Here is a 12,696-nt window from a genome sequence, read left to right on the forward strand (position 1 = left end):
TGCCCTCATACTTAAAATAGACGCCAGCCCGCTTCACTCATGAACAGGCAACACATGCATAAACACATGTGGATTCCCCCGTCCTATCATATCTAGCTTGGGCATCAGTTTAATTCCTAGCCCCTGTATTAAACGAAAGTAACACAATGTTTGCAACAAAGCAGCACTGACTTTTGTTTTGGGTGAGCTATTAAGAAACAAAAACCATTGCAGCAAGCAAACCAAGGTGTTTCAATTTGAAAAATCAATTTGCAAAGTACAAAGACATATTTAGGATTTCTTAACAGTTGAAGTGTTTGTATTAAGTATATCCTCCTGTATTAAGAAATGTGCTGCTGGATTAGACCACAATCCACCAAGTCCAGCATCCTTTGCAGCTATCTGAGAAACTCATGGGCACTAGGACTCCACTGAAAATCAGCCACTGATGCAGCAGTTGTGCAGATGGCCCACAAATACAATATGGTATACTTCTTAGACATATGGACTTCATTAAATACTCATGTAAATGTCTGCCTTCCCCATAGGCTGACACACATTCTCCATAGGATGACACACCTATACATCCAAATCCACTATCTTGAATAGATTCTTTTGATTTATTTCTAGTTTGTGGAGCTCACCTTTATGGTTAATGTCTCACTACTTCTGAGCCTTTGGAACATTCTTAGGGAAGTCCAGATCCTCTGGTACCATTAGCCCTCTAACATTGTTATGTTTGACCGCTGTTCTACTGATTTCTTTCCTTGAGGTTTTCCAGTATTGTTGCTCCTTCCACCCCATTTTTCACTAGACATGTAGCATTTAGTACTTAAAATCTAAATTTTGGAAACTGAGAGACAGACAGAAAAGCTATATAGCCTCAAAACTTACTCTGGTACAATCTCTTCCATGGACATCTACTGCAGGAAAAAAGCAGGCACAACGTATCAGGATAGTCCGGTGCCAACTGTATAAAATGTGTTATCAATCTAGCCATGTATTATTTTAATTATATTTTTAAAATATATTATATTTATATGTATGTTGTTAGCCGCCCTGAGCCTGGTTTCCCGGGGGAGAGCAGGGTATAAATAAAATAAAAAATACACATACCAGGTTGCTATTCTGGCCTCTCATACTACGCTACTGTGGATCCAGGCTCCCTAGAAAGGGTGAGAAGAGGTCCAAATAAAGTTTGGAAGGCAGAAGCGGAGTCAAAACTGGCATGAGAATGGGAAAGCTAGGAATAGCTGGAAGCTCTAGTACAATGGTGAAAGGCCACAATCTGCATTCCCAAATTCCTTGTAACTATTCTCGAGCCCTACTGACATAATTCCTTTGATCCCTTCCATATACAATATAGACACTTATAAATTTATCTCAAGGATCTTCTTTAACAAAATACTTACAAGTGGCCAGAGTTCTAGGGGGCTGGGTCTTTCTATATTAAATTTTTAAAAAATCAATCACAACAACTAAACGAATCATAACAACCAACAGAATCAAAAGTATCTTGTGCTAGCAGAATCTCAGCTTTTAAAACTATCAAATCAAAAGCTTTTATCATACCAACCCATGACTGAATTAATTTTCTTCTAATGTCAAGATGTGAAATAATATCAATAGCTAAACTGTGTACTGGTTTTAGCATTCATTCCCATTTTAAATATACATTAGAAGACTGAAGTGCACATGTATGTATGAATATTGTCTACATGGAACAGTCACTGACGACAAGGTCAGGGATGAGCCAAGGTCAGCAGCCATGCTATGGCATCTGCTCAGTAGATGTAGCGGTATAATTAAAGACAAGCTAAGGTCTTTGATTCAAGAATAAATCCAAAAAAAGAACTGAAGATGCAAGTAGGCAGGCTGGAGTAGTTTATGAGGACAGAACAAGTGGATTTTAGAAAAGAACAAGGTTGAAGAAAGAAGTCCTGCAGATCTTGAGTGCCAGCCAAAGTAATGTATTGCTCAAGACCTACAAGCTGATCTGGAAGCACTTATCCCCAACCAGGGTCAGCAGAGACCAATACCCTGGTTCAGAGATGAATATGTGAAATAGGATAATGACCAAATTCTCTGCTGGTTCAAACCTACAGCCACTGCAGAGCAACAGAATAGGAAGCAGATTTCAAAAGAGAAGCAAGTCACTTGAGGCCTGATGTCACTGACAGCCCTCCCCCCCCCCCCCAAGATACTTAGATTGGCTTTGAAGGGCAATGTCTAAGGCACCACTGACATCTCCATCCAAGAGCAAGATGCTTCCAAGTGGCTGACACTAGCCTGTCCATAAAAGGTCCAGAGAATGATCCGAAAGCTGCTGGTATTGCAGCGTTGTTGAAATTGGGGTATGTCTTGCTCAGCCCCTTGAATGTGAGACCATGCCAACACTGGGGGAGGGGAATCTCTCCATCAGATATGCTGGAGCTGACTAGATGATGGATTGGAAGGAGTATGCAGGAAACCATCCCTCAAATATTATCTATGGGGTCAGGGTGAAGTTGGTTTTAAAACTAGATATTAGCATCTAGGAATGACAAGATACTTTTCAGTTTTGCACAGGTCTAGTTTCTAAAAACCTAAAGTCAAAGGTACTGGTATATTTTAAAATCCTGGTATATTTTAAAATAGTATAGGAACCCCTTCCTCCAAAGAGGCAATTGGCACTGACAGAACTGAAAGTGCCTAAGCATATACTGAGCAGGGCAAACAGATATTCACAGCCCACTGGTGGATACAACATTTCTACAATGAGAAAAGAACCTCTGACTATCCAAAACTGCAAAACCCAGTAGGCAGGGAAGAATACAGCAGTGATGGACACAGCCCTGAGATACAGCAGAAACTAAAATCAGATATGTTTTTTAAATGCATGAGCAAGACTTAATCATTTTTGGTTTAACTAGATCATCAGCTACACAGTCAGCTGTAAAAATAGGGGAGATACATATTCTAAAAAGACACTTCCAATAAGTCCTTAAGTCCTGTTACCTAGACAAAAACACAGCACTGTTTCACTTCCTCTTCCTTTTCTTTCAGCTCTCCACATTATTCTTTGAAAACTGACTGCAGCTTCTGAAGGAGCATGTCTAAGCTCTGATAAAATCCAAACACCTGCATGCTGGGTTGACATTAGGACTTCATGCAAAATCACAGATCTAGAGTACTATTTCCTTACGCTCAGAAAAGATTTGTTACTATCTGAAGTCTAACTCAAAATGGAAACCTGTTAAAATGCATTCAATCAAGTTTTCCAAGACATTCCTTACAGCTACATCCCAGGTTCCAGTAATATACCGGTAAGTGAGCAACAGAAAGTATGTGTCAGTACAAGAGTTCCCCCTACTGGAAAAATATAGCTGTAGTATTTCCATTTTTGAAATTTTACTCAAATTACCCCCCCCACACACACACACACACTTAAGGCTGTGGAAGTGACTGGGTAATTGTATGTTTAACTTAAAATATAGTTGTAATTACTATTAAGATTATTGAAATTCTGAGGAAATATTTGCAATCTAACCAAGTTCAACATATTATTTCCTTATTACACGAAAGGTCCCCAACAGGTGAGAAACAACACCCCGACTACACATTCTAGTAGGACTTCTTTTAAGAATTCAATCCTAAATCTAGCGTTAAACTGATTTAAGAAGACACCAAGCCAGAATAGTACTGTGGACTGCATTTCAAGCACCCCTCCCACAGCAAGCTGTATAGACCAGTGGTCGGCAAACCGCGGCTCGCGAGCCGCATGCGGCTCTTTGGCCCCTTGAGTGCGGCTCTGCCACTTGGTTCGGAGCCCCTGCTCTTGCGCCTGCTCGCGCCGGCAGCCGGGCTGCGCTTGCTCCCTTTGCGCCAGAGAGAGAGCGCGAGAGGAGGCGAGTTTCCTGTCCGGAGCCGGCGCGCCTGAGACAGCGAGAGCGAGCGAGCGCGGGACAGCAGGCGAGCAGGCACGCTGTCTCCCCCCCCCCCGTGGAGAATGGTCGGGGGGAGCTCCAGGGCCCATCCATTGAAATGCGGGCCAGCACGGCTCTCCCTGAAACTGTTCCGGAAGCCGCAGCATGCAGGAACGCTGCGGCGCCCTTTAAACCTCCTCTCGCCGCCTATCAGCTGTTGGGCGGCGAGGGAGGGTGGGAGAGGAAGAAGCCAGCCACGGGCGTGCCTGCGTGAGGCGCAAAGCTTTCAGCCCTGCTGGGCCCCACGCGTGCTCATGTGGGAGGGGAGAAAGGTGCTGTGTTGGCGCTCTTCCCTGCCGCCCCCCTCGAAGGCCTGGGAGCCGCCTGAGGGGATCGAGGAGGAGGAAGGCGGAGAGGAGGAGCTGCTGCTGGAGCCTGGAGGCCCGGCCTCGTTGCCGCTGGCCTTGCCGCCCCCGCTGTCATCCCCCGGGCTGGGCTTGGTGCCGCTGCCACTGGCGGGGGCCTTCAAGGGGGGCGGCAGGGAAGAGCGCCAACACAACACCTTTCCCCCCCACCATGTGCGCGTCAGCAGGGATGAAGGCTTCCTGCCTCGCACGCACGCGGCTGGCTTCTTCCTCTTCCCCCCCTCTCGCCCCCCAACAGCTGACAGGCAGCGGGGAGGCCAGAAGCAACGAGGCCAGGCCTCCTCCTCCAGGCTCCAGCAGCAGCTCCTCCTCGACGCCTTCCTCCTCCTCGTCCCCCTCAGGTGGTTCCCAAAAGTCCAGCTCCAGGCTGCCGCCGCCATCGTCCTCCTCCTCAGACGCCTCTCCCCCAGCCGTTTTCGCCCGCCTCCTCCTCCTCCTCCTCAGGGCGCTAGCGGAGGGCCAGGCGGCCGCTCAACAGACGCGTGTCCGCCAGAGAAAGGCCTGCTGTCCCCCGCCGTCCTCCCCCTCCCCTTTCTCCCCCTTCTTTCTTTCTTCCATCCTTTCTTCCCCAGTTCCTTCCTCCCTTTCTTTCTGTCCCTCCCCCACTCTTTCTTTCTTTTCTTTCTTTTTCTTCCTTCCATCCTTCCTCCCTTTCATCCTTTCTTCCCCAGTTCCTTCCTTCCTTTCTTTCTCTGTCCCTCCCCCCACACTTCCTTCCTTCCATCCTTTCTTCCCCAGTTCCTTCCTTCTCTTTCCTTTCCCAGTTCCTTCTTTCCTCTTTCTTTCTCTGTCCCTCCCCCACTCTTTCTTCCTTCCTTCCTTCCTTCCTTCCTTCCTTCCTTCCTTCCTCCCTTTCATCCTTTCTTCCCCAGTTTCTTCCTTCTCTTTCCTTTCCCAGTTCCTTCCTTCTTTCTTTCTTTCTCTTTCTTTCTTCCTTTCTTTCTCCGCCCCTCCCCCTTTCTTCATTCCTTCCTTCCCCAGTTCCTTCATTCTCTTTCCTTTCCCAGTTCCTTCCTTCCTTTCTCCTTCCCATCACCTCCCTTCCTCCACTAGGGTTGCCAACCTCCAGGTGGTGGCTGGAGACCTGGCAACCCTAGCATCTCCCCCCCAGTGTACCTATAGTTTAATTAAGACTTAAAACTTTAATTAAAGTTTATTAAGTTAATAAACAGTGTACCTACCTATATAGTTTAAGTTTATCAAATTTGGCTCTCAAAAGAAATCTCAATCGTTGTACTGTTGATATTTGGCTCTGTTGACTAATGAGTTTGCTGACCACTGGTATAGACCACTGCACTCAAAATCTCAAAAGGCATTAAATTCCAACATTATTACAGGGTATTTCTGCAGCACTTCTGCCTGAAGTGCTCAATAAAGGTAATAAGGCTGCTACTCTGCTCAGAGAGCAATCAGGTGAGCAGGACTGCAACAGAACTTACTTCCGCATATATGTAATAGAACATCACATCTACAATTCTACAGAGATACCCAGGAGTAATTCCTATTAAATGCAAGGAAACAAATTTTTAATTAAACATGCAGTGGTTCAAGTGAACAAAAGTGAGCGCAGCTTCATGTCTTGGGTTCTACAGTTCTGACTCATAAACGCTTGACTAAAGTATTGGTTAAACATTGGACAAACAATGTTTTTAAAAGTATTATCTTTATTAGAACAAAACATTTAATCATTAAAGTATTATTTATCATTATAGATACTTATGCTAATTACAAAAATTAGTTAACTTAAAACAATAACATTATCTTTAAAAATGTAATTAATTATAATTTAACACCACTAGTTACACGCTGTTACCGCACTAGGGATTCCCAGCGATGTATTAAGAGTTTGGAAATGTTATAAAAAATACTGTTCGCACTTTCTATGGATTCCCACCGATGTATTAAGAGTTTGAAAGTGTTATAAAAAATACTGTTCGCACTTTCTTTGGCTCCTTTATCTGTGAAGACGTCTTCCTACCATTTTTTAACCGTGGCATCCAAAAACCCTTTTAAAGCGATGTTTTTTTATAACATTTCCAAACTCTTGATACATCGCTGGGAATATCTAGTGCGGTAACAGCCAGAGTTTCTATCAATGTGAATACGTTTTACAAACAGTTGTTCTCTCTGGCTTTTATACTGGGACTGCATTCTTTTGCTTCCCCCCCAGTAAGTAAGCAGCAAACCAGTTCTTCAACATCAGAATCATGTGGTCCTTGACCACTTATGAACCTCTTACGTTTCTGTCTGGAGATGTCTGCAGTCATAGCAAGTGGCCAGTAAGAGAAGCTTTACTATGCTGCTACAGTTGCTCACAACAACTGCAAAGTTGGGGAGAAATGACTAATAAGAACCTTGCTACCTCAGATCATGGGTCCATCTAGTCAGGCATTCTGTTGCTCACAATGGCCAATCAGATGTCTCTGGGAAGCCCACAAGCATATGAACTTCCTCTGCTGTTCCCCTACCACTGACATTCACAAGAGACATGCTGCCTTGGAATGCATTTCATCCAGCTATCCCAGCTAACTGCCACGGATAAACCTCCATTCATTTATCTAGTTCCCCTTTAAGGCCATCTAACCTAGTGACCAGGGAAGGTGGCATGGTATAGCCCAATCTCCTCAGATTATGGAAGCTAAGCAGAGTCAGTACTTGGAATGGAGACCACCAAGGAAGGCTATTTAGAGGAAGGCAAAGGCAAATCACCTCTACTTAAGAGCTTGTCCTGAAACTCCCACCAGGGGTCTCCATAAGTCAGCTGCGACCTGACAGCACTTTACACACACACACACACAATATAGTGACCATCACTGTATCTTGTAGCAGTGACTTCCATAAACTAATTATATGTTGTGTCAAGAATTACTTGCTTTTATCTGCTTTGAATCTACTGCCCATCAACTTCACTGGGTTACCCTACACACAGAGACACTGTCCACTATTACAGAAAAGGAAGGGGGAAATATTTATCTACTTTATCCACATAGTTTTATCAACTTTGATCATGATCACCTTCGTTGTCTTTTTTCTAGACTTAAAAAGGCCCTAACATCTTAGCCTTAGTTCTCCAAACCTCTGATTATACTGGTATCCCTTTCTGTATATTTTCAATTCTATTATATCCTTTTTGAGATGGGATGATCAGGCCTGTTCACTGTATTTTGAATGTGGTTATATTACATATCTAAAATCTTATTTTCAACCCCTCCAAGTAATTCCTAACATTAAATATGCCTATTGACAATATGCCTGCACTGTGCTTCCTGTAACATATTTAAACGCTGTTTTAGGACAGGTATCTACACCTTGAATATTTCAGGAAACAGCAACAAAAAGCATTTTAAAAAAAATCTCCACTAATACTAGTTCTGTTCAGTAGCAACTGCACATTACTTAGTTGCCACACAAAGGAGAAAACCCCTTCCATGCTTAAGAGTAGCTGGCAGAGCTTCCACACTCACACACTACATACATACATACATACATACATACATATATGTGTGTGTATATATATACACACACACACACACACACACATGTATACATATTTATACATATACATATATAAAAATCAAGAGAAAACCCTCACTGCAAAGAATAAACTGACAAGGGTTTTCTTCAAAATGTCCACAGAGGAGGAAAGCAGGAGAGAAGAGTGCAGTGAAACTAACCGCACAGGAGCAGTTGGACAGAAAGTCAAGGGTTATACACCATCATGAATGACTCCTACGCACAAGGTGAGATCACAGCACTATTACATTTATACCTGAAAGTCCTGTACTAATACTGTAATGATTGCACTAAAAATCATCACAAACCAAGGCCTTTATAAATTGAAGAATTCAACAGTTAGGGAAGGATTCAACAGTTAGGGAAGAATATCATCTGAATGAGGCATAAATGAGATCAACAGCACAATCCTATCAATCCAAACAAAGCCCATTGTTTTCAATGGGCTTAGACTGAAGTTAATCTTCACAGGACTTCACCATAAATGCTGTCAACAGTGGGAACAAGCTAATGTGGAAATATCTCTGGTTTCAATCACATCCAGTAACAAAAGTAAAAGAGAATCTTCATAAGCTGCAACTCTCTGATTCAAGTTGTAGTTTAGCCATATACTCACTGGGAGTACAATCAGTCTTCATTTGTAGTATAGTATAGTGATACAGAGTCACTGTAAGGATTAGTGAAATAATGTACATGAATGATTCTGGGGGGAAAATAGGATAGTTAACTGATACAATTTCTCTTAACCTTAATGTACTGTGCCAAAGCTATCAGTTCTTCAACAACTGATTGGTAATGCCTGTTACAAATTTGCAGTAAATGTCAGAAGTCATTCTACGGCAGAATAAATTTTCAAGTTAACATTTTACATAGCAACTTCCATTCACATATGAGAAGATACACCTCAGTATACCACAGCACCCAGTAAATGCAATAAGACACTAGTAATAACAAAGAAAAATGTAGTGCCATAAGCTGGCATTCAAATATGAGAGTTGTACAGGGACAACATTATGCAGTCAAATATAATTAATATAACAACAGCATGATGTGCTTACAACTTTCACACATGCATTCCCACCTCTGCTAGTGAGCTTGTGTACTGTAACCTCACTAGAAATGGAAGGGCAAAAGTAAAGCAGGCAGTTGATCTGCTGGGGAGAAAAACAAACAAAAGAAGCAGAACCACACAGGTACATGAAAGCAATGTACACAGAAATAAGCATCCCACTAAAAATAGGAAGGAGTGATTACCCCCCCCCAACACACAGAGGTGTGCACACACACATGCCAGAAAGTTGGGGAGGTGTAAACAGGAAAATTTGTCTTCTTTTAAAGTCAGCCATTCCACATTTTATAAGTTTGCCTCCCAATGTGAACATGACAATATCAGAACCTAAAATTCAAGGGTTACTCTAAGAAACTTTGCAATATCTCCATAACTGGGAAAGACTATAGTCTTATTTCTGGTCTGGAAAGGTCTTTCTTTACTAAGAAACTGCTTTACAAGGACACTTACACTTTTAGCCTCACCACATGTACTCTAAAGTACTATTTTTTTCATTGGAACTTACTTCCACAAATTATGCACTGGCTGCTTTTAACCCTAGTTTTCCTTATACATAACATGGAAACACATTTTTAATGGACAGGATGCTTAGACAACACCCAAACCCAGCAAAAGAAATCCATGTATGTAAGCCGTTTTCCACGGATTTATCACTTACTGAATTTGGAACCCATGGGAACAAATCTGATGCATATCCAAAAGCACATCCAAGTACAGATGCTGTAGGTCAACTCCACTGCTTCCAATATGAAAAGCATTCAGATGGGAATTCCGGTGTAAGGAGTCACATACAAACACTTTTTTAACTTGCCAGTAAGTGCTATATTAAGACCTTTTCTGAACAATCAAGTTACTCCTAATTTCTTGGGACTTGATCCACAAGCATTAGAATCCGTTTGGGCAGGCTGTTCCACGTGTCTGCTCTCCCTGTGCATTTTTACAGTTGTAGTGTCTGTTTATTTTCTTTTGCACATGGCTTAAAAGATGAATGAATGAATGGTTTTATTTGCATTTAGCCATAGGCCATTACAAACATGTCAAGGATACCACAGATACATAATAAAGGAAATACAAGGTTAATAAAATTCTGGACTGATACTAAATATAATATAACTATGCTAAACTCAATAAATTAAGAGAAATACTAAGTAAAAATTGTGGTGGTGTCCCAATCAGCCAATGGGACCTAGCAACCATTAAAATCAACCTGAAGGTTCAGCTCTCTTAGCAGCCATATTGGACCTTATTTTCATTGCTGCCAGAGCATACAGGGAAGTCCTATAAGAAACAAACCCATTGGTGTCTTTTAACAAAATCTCAGCTCTAGGACAAGTGTTTAGGCCAAAAACCAACCCAGCAAGAAATTTAGCCCTGGATTCCACATATAGAGGGCATTCAAATAAGGAGTGGTAGAAGTCCTCCAGAGCAGACGTTCCACAGATGCAAAAACATTGAAGGCTTAAAGGATGAGGATCATCAAGAGACGGTGCTGTTATCATTGGTGTTGTTATCGGTGGCATCAGAGCACCTCCCTTATTTTTATAAAGAATAGTCCTAAAATATTGACATATTGCTGTAGTACTATAATGATGGTTTAAGAAGGTTCTCTGAATTCCCAGCATTCGTGATTTTTTTAAAAAAGTAAGTCTCTAGCATCTTTCCTCATGGCGATATAAGGGGGAAAGACATATCTCTGCAAGGGGCTAGAGGCTTATTGGTTGAACTGGGGCAAAGAATACCATAGAAATATTACACACTAGGAAAAAGCTGACTCAAAATCAACTTCCAGAAAAAGATCAGGCTGAAGGTGGTCTCAAAAGAGCCAGAAAAAACCAGGGGGGAAGGAGAGAAACAACAGCAACAACAACAAAACAAAGTGAAAACTGAAGGCAAAAAATGCATGCAGAAATCAGAGGATAAACCATAGTATGGGGCTAGAACCAACGAAAAAACTCCATGCAGAAATGGGCTGAGAATTCTACTTCCAATTTCAGGAAGAGGTTCACAAAATATGTTCTGTAGATTAGATGATTTTCACATGGTGTTCTGCCTAATCCCTCACTATTATGTTGCAGCTGCAAAAACTAACCAATTGCTCAGGAGCTACTTATAAAAACTATTGCTACTAATATTACCACTGCGTTCATAAGCATCTACCTCCAGAAACATTTCCCACTGATTTTAATTAGAATTATTTCCAAACAATTGTCCCAATTCCAGAAGGTACCATACTGGCAGATTCGATTTGTATTCAACTCTGTAAACCCACCTCCCAACTCAAGTACTTTTCTGGGAAGTTGCAGGGCTTACCAATGTGAAGTAGGAGGCAACCTTTATTAAATCTCAGCGATATGTCCTCAGTTCAGGTCAAGTAAATTTGAACTAGACCCAGAGTTGGATCAATGAGATTTAATGATGGTGCTTTTCACATTACATAAGTCAAACCCTGCAGTTTGCTGGAAAAGCAGACAAATTCAGTTAGTATGAACAAGGGCTGCTGCACTAACTTAAGGCCATAACCAGAGTGCTATGCCAGCATAATGTCAACAAAGGATATTGCACTAGCCTGGAGGCATGGGCTGATATTATGGGGACAGCAATAGCCATTCTGAAAGCTATTATTAGGCAAACTAAAAGGTGGAAAGAAGACAGAAACATGTAAAAAAATTAGGCAGTTTTCTTTTATTCTTGTTTGTTGTATATGTTACGCTATTTATACTGTATTGTTTTCTAATTTTGTAATCCAGGTTTCTGTTGGCATTGTTTGTAGTTTGTATTACATTGTTTTATTGAAATTTGCATATAATACACTGGCCCATTCTGTAACCCACATTGGATCTCAATGGGAAAGGTGGACTGTACATCAAGTCAAATAAAGTGAACACAGGGTACACGCCTTTCAACCATTATGGAGTCTGCCATATCAGTGCAGTCATACACATGTGGCTAATTGCAGAACAATGAATAGTCAATATGGCAATTTGGACTTGCCTCAAACTTGCTTTACACAGAATGTATCAGTGCTGTGGCACTAAAATGCAGGACCAGGCAAGAGTTACAGTAACTGGGAAACACCTACTGTCTCAAAATTAGGTGCCAAACACAAAAAGAGTAATTCCTACTGCTTTTCTGATTGCTGAAAAAGAAAATTAGATCCCTGAAGACCAACAATACTGATTAAACTTGCTTAACAAGATTTACAGCATGAACAGTAGTTGATTTTAAACAGAGCAAGTACTATGTGGAATATTGGGAGATGCAGTTGTGTAACACTATGAGAAGTTACACTAAGGCATCAACATATACTTCAGTGCTTATGTATTCATTTTATTTTACTATCTTGGCAATTTAGCAAGAGCTTTATCCTATACACTAAACTAACTGCAGTTTATGGCACTGATTTGACAAAGAAATCTGATGTCGTTCTCTGTTAACCTGTGAGACTGTGTACAAATTAAACATAGGTATTAAAAATAACCACTCCAATAAAAGATCACATTTTAAAATAGTATAAAGAGGAAAGTGAAGCCCAGGACAGACGTTTACAAATAATTTTAAAATGTTACAATTAGGGCTGGGTAAACAGTGCCTTTTTTGTTTTGTTCATATAGCTTCATGGAATTCTGTCATATAAACACATTGCCATGGGAAAAGCTATGTTTACTAATACATAATATCAAATATCATGCCCTACAAGAGTGTTTAGTTTAAACGTAAACACAAACTTACACAGAAACATATCTGCTGTGAAAAACAAATACAAAATTATACTTCTATACTCCACAAGCAAACACATCTATCCTTC

Source organism: Euleptes europaea, chromosome 6, assembly GCF_029931775.1.
Source record: "Euleptes europaea isolate rEulEur1 chromosome 6, rEulEur1.hap1, whole genome shotgun sequence".
NCBI lineage: Eukaryota > Metazoa > Chordata > Lepidosauria > Squamata > Sphaerodactylidae > Euleptes > Euleptes europaea.